The sequence below is a fragment of the Aptenodytes forsteri genome, unplaced genomic scaffold, assembly GCF_000699145.1.
Source record: "Aptenodytes forsteri isolate BGI_AS27 unplaced genomic scaffold, ASM69914v1 Scaffold195, whole genome shotgun sequence".
NCBI lineage: Eukaryota > Metazoa > Chordata > Aves > Sphenisciformes > Spheniscidae > Aptenodytes > Aptenodytes forsteri.
The window spans coordinates 4,792,901-4,800,223 of record NW_008795317.1 but is presented as its reverse complement, the minus strand read 5'-3'; positions in this window follow the sequence as shown (position 1 = coordinate 4,800,223).

Genomic DNA, 7,323 nt, shown 5'->3' with positions numbered 1-7,323 from the left:
GAGTACTTGGACATAAATCACTTTGTGTGAGCAGAAACACAAAGGAAATATTGCTAAAATGTTGGCTGGCAGCCATCTTAAAAAAGGTCAGATTTTTTTTTTTCTTAGGTGAACCATATGTAAAGACACGACACTTCTGGCTAACATCTTTTTTTCCCTGAAGATCGTAATATTTCCAGTCAATACTGTGGTTTTTCTGCACGTTAGAATATGTATTTATGAGATAGATAACAGCTCAAATCCTCATTACTATTCATAATTTCACCCTTATAGCTGCCTTACGTGACTTTCCCAGCCACAACATTACACTAATCTGCCAGTGAAGGAGTCCCCGTCACGACAGAGCCCACTGAGCATTCATGTAAGGATGTTTTGGGGAGGAGATAGGCCTGGATGAGGGGCAGGACCGATTCCCAGCAGCCTTGGGCTTTGGGGACCGTAAGAAGAAGAGTTAATCAAAAGGCTGCCGATTAAGTTGGGACCAAATACCTTGTCCGGCTCCAGGTTTGCCACCTACCTGTATTTTACTGTGTGCACCATGGCACTCGCGTGGTCAGGCTCAGGAGACGTGGGCTGCTGTGATGACTGCAGAAACAGTATTATTCAACAAAACTTCTTACTTTGCAGAGCTATATGAAGCTCGCAGTTGTGTTTTCTTCTGTCGGCCTCAGGCGCAACACAGGGTTTTGTAAAGGAGCAGCCTAGGTCGTTTGCCGTGGTAGTCACTCAGAGTCACTCCCAGAAAGCTCCAGGGAAAGAGAAGGGCAAGCAGGGGTTGGCAGGGGGAGAAGAGGGCAGTGTCTGGGTCACTCATGGCACGGGGGCATCCGACCTAAACTGTCCACATTATAGGGCAATTAGAAATGCTGTTCCAGTAGCTGCAAGAAGGCTTTTCTGTGACTGGCACTCTTTTCTCTGCTCCCCCTACTTCAAAGGGAGAGAGGGCAAAGCTGCCCCCTCTCATCCATCCATGCTTCTCCGGGTATTAGTCCCTGTGCAGGCAGGGACCCCTACAGAGCACCTCAGAGGGCTATCTCCACCGAGGCAGAGAGGCAGGGACCCGGCTCCCAGCCCAGTTTGGAGAAGAGGATGTGCCCCAGCACCCTTTTTAGTGCAGGATGGCAAAGCTCCCCCCTGGCTTTCAGCTGTGCCTAGTATGCACAGCCCAGCTCTGACTAGTTTGCAGAAGGTGGGATTTTTGCCTTCATACATTCCTGTAATACACTCAGTACCCTGCAGCAGAATGACGCAAGGTCCAAGAAAGGGCAGCCTTCATGCATTTATTAAAATTAATGCTAAACTACAAAAAAAGTCCCCTTTCTAAGGATGTGGGTATTCGTGACATTTCTTTAAAGCAAACTGCAATGCACACTGAACAATGTTGAGTCCTGCTGAGGCTTCAGTAACTTAGTTACGCTTTATTCTCTTTCTAACCCACCCACATACACGTTTTACCAATTTAAACTTTTTATAGATCCTCCTAAAGTCTTTTCTGCTGTGGCTTTTCTCTTAGCATCGCACTTGTTTTGTTTTTCTTGCTTCAGCCCTTGCTCAAGTACAGAGTTCCTTCCTACGTCTGCATGATACTGTGCAAGACAGTTTCCATACCACAGTGTGAAGCAGAGCTAAAAGGAAGGAGAAACAAATGGACTTTACCTGTGCGACACCTCTGTCTGGCTCTTCTGTATAAAATACACAACACTGATTTAGGAGCTTTGGTCCTTGCATGCCAATAAATTACTGGAAGTAGACATACAAGACGCTAATGGAATCATACACTAATGAAACCTAAAGCATTTATAACTTAAGTAACTTGTCACAAAGCAAAAATTGACATAATTGTACAACTAGGTCCAGGCATACACTCCTGCAACTGTAAAGAGGGGATCTTGCTTACAGATCAAGGCCATATTCTCTGTGTTGGACAGAGTGATTAAATACATATATTAATATAATTAGGTAATATACAAGCATTTTTAAAATGAAGCATCTAAAAAGTCATACCAACTTACCTTTCAAATCAGGAATAATTAGAACCATTTTGAGGCCTATTACTTTCAGCTGCAAGACAACAGCTGATTCCAATGGGCTCTGTATCACTGAAAGCCTGCGCAGTGTTTTGCAAGACAAAGTTCAGATTCATGCTAAGCTAATACATTCATTCATCTTTGAGAGCTTCTTCCCCAGCTAAAATTCGTTTTTGTATTTGAGTAGTATAACAAATACCTCATCAACTCAAAAGCATACTCCCTAGCAAAGCACTGAATTTCAGGACTAACAGAAAAAATTGAAATCTTAGAAAGAAAACACTGGACTTTCTCAGTTGATAGTTGCCACCTTCTTATATAAGATTCTTGTGCTGAGTTGAGCTGATTATAAAATAAAAGGAATGGGTTTCCTAGAAAAATGGAAATGCTGTCTTAAAGGAAGATGCTTTTCAGATCTAAAATACAAGAGTTGAATTTTGTTTTCAAACAGAAATCATAAACTAACGAGATTTACAGAGGAAAGAGCAATGTGCAAAATGCGTGAAGTTTTTCTATTAAGGAAAATTATTTCTGGCAGTTGCACCACTTGAGATAAGGGGTGATGGAGACATGAGCAAATATCTTGGCATCACTTGGTGTGAGCTTGGAGCTCTGCCTAGCAACATTTCTAAAATGAATCAAAGCTCATCTGGCATCCTGCTTAATCTTTAGCTAATGCATACATTGGGGCTCGGGCTTCCCCTTTGTATTATGATGTTACCAACACACTAATGACTGTTTCACTTCGGTGTGGCATATAAAGTGGGGAATATTTGGGAAGTTACACCCACAGGCAGAGTAATGAACATACCTTCACTGAAAGTCATAGGGTGACGCTCATTTATGTTGGTCCTAATCGTGCAATAGGAATCAGAATATGTTACCAGCTTGGGCACAATAAATAAAGCACACTCCACGCTCTCTCCACCTGAGAGCGTACACAGCACTCTACAAACTCATTTTCATTAGAGTTTACTCTATGTTGAGCTGAAGAACATGACAGTAGATTCTGTTGGAGGTGAGTGTTGAATAGAAGATGTGAATGTCCGTTTCTGGTTATAAGTGGGGTTATGGATTTCTGAACTCCACCTGGGACCACACTGGGATGCAAGGAAGTCAAGCCCCAGAATTAGCTGTATGGTACTGGATGGAATAATTTGTTCATATAGAGGGCAGATTGTTTTAGAAAATGGGATTAGTTTATTCTCTACGAAACAGGAAAGACTTGCTTCAGGCAACTGAAGGAAGCAGCAATTGCCCTTTTTATTCTTTCTTCTCCCTGAGGGGATATAAGGCAATGAGTCAACTTTGATTCTCCCCTCAGTCCCACTGTCAGAGAGGCTGCCAAGTATATATTGGGTTCCCAAGGGCAAAAGGCCTTCAAGCAGATATTTGTGATACTTATCCTGTGGCTAGTGCTGAAAATTAAAGACACATGATGTGCAAACCCAAAACAACAAGCATAGCTTTCCAAAGACAACCAGCTGCTTCACTGGGAACTGCCAGAGCAAACAATTAGGAATTCAGCAAGGCTATTCACACGGCCTGCTTTCCCGTTGGACGGTTTGGTATTCTCTGCCATGAGGGGAGACAACTTTGATATTTCAGAAAGATGATAAGAGTGACTATTCATCATTGGTTTTGTCCAGCTGGGGAGGTAAGGGCATGTATCTCTTTTGAAAGAAAAAATAACTGAAGCTTCCTCAGTCGGCAAGGCAGTTCATGAAATACACCTTTCATAATTACTAAACATGAATTACATTCTAACTGAGAAATTCTCAATAAAGGAAAGCTGTTTAGGAGGTTAACCATCACTATCAAAACTGAGGAACTGACATGATATGCTTTTTTCAAATGGTTTTCTAAAAGAAAGTGAAAGGGATGGACGCAAATCAAGTTGCCAAATTCAGTCTCTTCATGTAGGTCCAGATACCACTGATGTGGTTCAATTGCAATGAAAAGCCACAGTCTAGTATGCATAGCAACTCCATCGCTGTAGCCAAATTAACACAAAGGCAGACTGTGGAGTCAGCTGTGCTCAGGAGAATCACTCTGGATTTACCTAGGTAGGACTGAGAATTGAACCTGTTCCATAAAGTAATCCATCTTCTATGCAAGCATGTGAAGGAACTCCAAAATTGACATTACTAAACTTCCCAAGAGTATAGTATTTCTGTATACCATCTTTTCAGCTTTGGATGCACTTGTAAAGTACTGTTCTTCTACCAGTGAATATCACTTCTCACACTTTGGCTAGGTAATTGATGGTTATTGACTAAAGCCTACAAAATTGAAATAACCCTAGAGTTCAGCAAATGCACAGTTCTTCACATATACCAATATCTTGGCAGAAATCATAGAAAATGCTACAGAAACAAGAACAAAACTAGTTGTTGGGCACAGCTTTAAAGCCCCATAAAGAGTGTTGCCAGAGAAGTACCATGCAGGCTGAAAAAGATGATTTTTAAAAATGCAGTACTTAATAAGGTTAAGAACAAGTGAACTGTGTACCAGCTGCACATTAGATGCTCAAATTCGTATCAGCTTCTTCACCTACGGATGACAAAGCATCAGCATGTGAACCTTGTCTAAACCATGTCTAACTCTTGACCTAGACAGTGACCAGATCTCGGGAGGGCACGACTTTCTACACAATTTCTAAACTTCCTGGTTCTATCGGGGTTGAACGCTCTCAGAAAAAGGATCCTTTCTGCAAAGCTGTTAAATGCTCCTTGCTATTTCACTGAGTGCTATCTTATCACCTGAGAAGTCACACTGAGTATTCCATCTCCAGTTTCACAAATTAGTCTAGTTCTTGGAAATGAAAATCCTATCTCAGATCTTACCGGAATATTATCACAGGAGCCTAAATGCAAATAAACAAGAAGAGTGCGCACCACCAGAGGTTTAGCAAAAACATTTTTTTTTTAAATTTCTAGCCGTTCAAATATAACTGGTTTGAAAAGTCACCTGAGAAGTGAGTATAATGGTATTTGCATTCCTTCAACAGAGATAAAATACAAATCAAATAAGCCAAGGGAGGAAAAGAGAGCAAAACTATAAAGTATAAAGGACTGCAAAAAAAAAGGGAAATGATTGTATCTGTATCTATCTATCACTAATCTACAATTTAATAGATATAGTTAGATGAAAAAAAAATTAAAAGATAGCAAGGAGAAAAATATATTAGTGCTCAAGATAAGAACAGACATCGCTGAGTGGTTGATCTTCACAGCTTTTCCTGAAGACCCAGATCATTGTAAGTGATTTCACGTGAACTCCCCACAAATGAAACTGGCAACTTAGGCCCCATTCCGTGCGTATTTGAACCAGGCTTTTACTGAGGCAGTTCTGATTTCTGATCAGAATCTTTTTTTTTCCCCTTCTGCCAATAATATTTTGCATACTGCTGAATAGTTCTATGGAAAATACGGGTTTTAAATTACTAAGGGCAGGGGAATTGACAGTTCAGCTGAACTACATAGATGTTTGAAAACCAAAAGCTCTTCATAGAGGTTAGTGACAAGGTATTACTTCTTAAGTTAATATCTTCTTCAAGATACTATTTCTTAAGTTGACCTTTCTTAAACAGAATTTTTGTGGTAGTCTTAGAAACTCAGCATAGGACCAAACAGGCCATCTTTTCTTTTCTTTTCTAGAGTAGTACCTTATGAGCAAGGGTGGAAAAATATGTAGTATTTTGTAAGGGATCTTTCCTGAATAGTGCAGAAGGAGTTGTAGGTGCTGTATTTGTGAGCAGGCAGAGAATGATGTTTTCCAGTGAAGCTTTCAAAAGCATTAAATTCACTCTAAGAAAACTTCTGAACCTTGGACTTTTCCTGTGAGCATATGATACACATGCCTCAAAAACATAAAACCAAAGAACCCAATCAAAATCAAAACCACAAAACCAATAATAAAAAGCCATTCAGCTGGAGGTATACTGTAACTAGGATCTGTTTCTAGAAAATGAAAACCAGCTTTGCACTCTTTCTCTGCATGCATAGGCTGCTGAAGCATGCGTTTTGGTTGCCTCTGTCTGAATACACCACATTCTGGCAATATGGCAAGAAGCAAATAAGATAAAACACACCATGAGATCATATTTTGTAAATCAGAACTTTCCCAAAGAGTACTAGTGACATAATAGATCTAGAAATTAGTAAAAAATATCAGCAGTTTCCATCTTTAAAAGCTCAGTTTATACCTATTTACCATCATCTAATGTTATATGAAATTCATAAAAGTTGTGAGTGCAACAGTTAAAACAGCACTGAAGAACTGGACTGGATAACCAGTTTAGGGATCTGGATGACTAAAGTATTAGCTCTGAATGCAAATGTAAAGGGATAAAATTCTGCCCATGTTATACAGTTATATAACCGTAAATCTGGAACAACCCTTCTGAGGCCCCTGGAAATTCTGAGATGTTACAGGAATATAGCAGAGCACAAAATCTGTCTGAAATCAGCATAGTGCTATCACTCATTCCTAAACTACATGAGAATATATGTATTTACAGGCACAGGAATGGCAAAATTAAAGACAGAAATTCATAAAAATATTAAATTCCTGAACAGAAAAAGAAAACACAGAGATATTCAAGCTTTAATGTTCTGGAGTTAAACTATAACAACTAACCAATTTTCCATTTTCTTTCAAATGTCCCACACACCTAAGCCTACAAGCAGGTTGTGCTCTTAAATTATCTCTGGATGTAATACTCACAGAAAGACACAGGCTGTAAACAATGAAACATAATTAAAATGGTTTGAAAAATTCCTGTCCAAGTACCTATGATTAAATTATTTCATCTTTAGTTTGGGCAGCAAGTTTCCCAGGATTCTGTGTACCTATGTTATAACATGGATCAAAGTGTTGGCCATGTAAAATGAGAAACAGGCCAGTGCAAAACTGACAGAATTAATCCATGGTATACACTTTTCCATCATAGTAAATGCTGTTTCTGTGCAGTGAGCCGTCAGTAATCTCAATTCTTTTTCCTGTAAGTAATACAGCTCTGGTTAGTTTAATTTGCCCTGTACTTTAGACTTCCTCTGCAAGCTGCAGTTTAACAGATTTTATGAAGAAGTGTCCTGGTTGCGGCTGGGGTAGTTAATTTTTTTCCTAGTAGCTGGTACAGTGCTGTGTTCTAGATTTAGCATGAGAACAATGTTGATACCACACTGATGCTTTTGTTGTTGCTAAGCAGTGCTTACACTAAGTTGAGGTCTTTGCAGCTTCCCATGCCCTACCGACTGAGAAGGCTGGAGGGGGCACAGCCAGGACAGCTGAC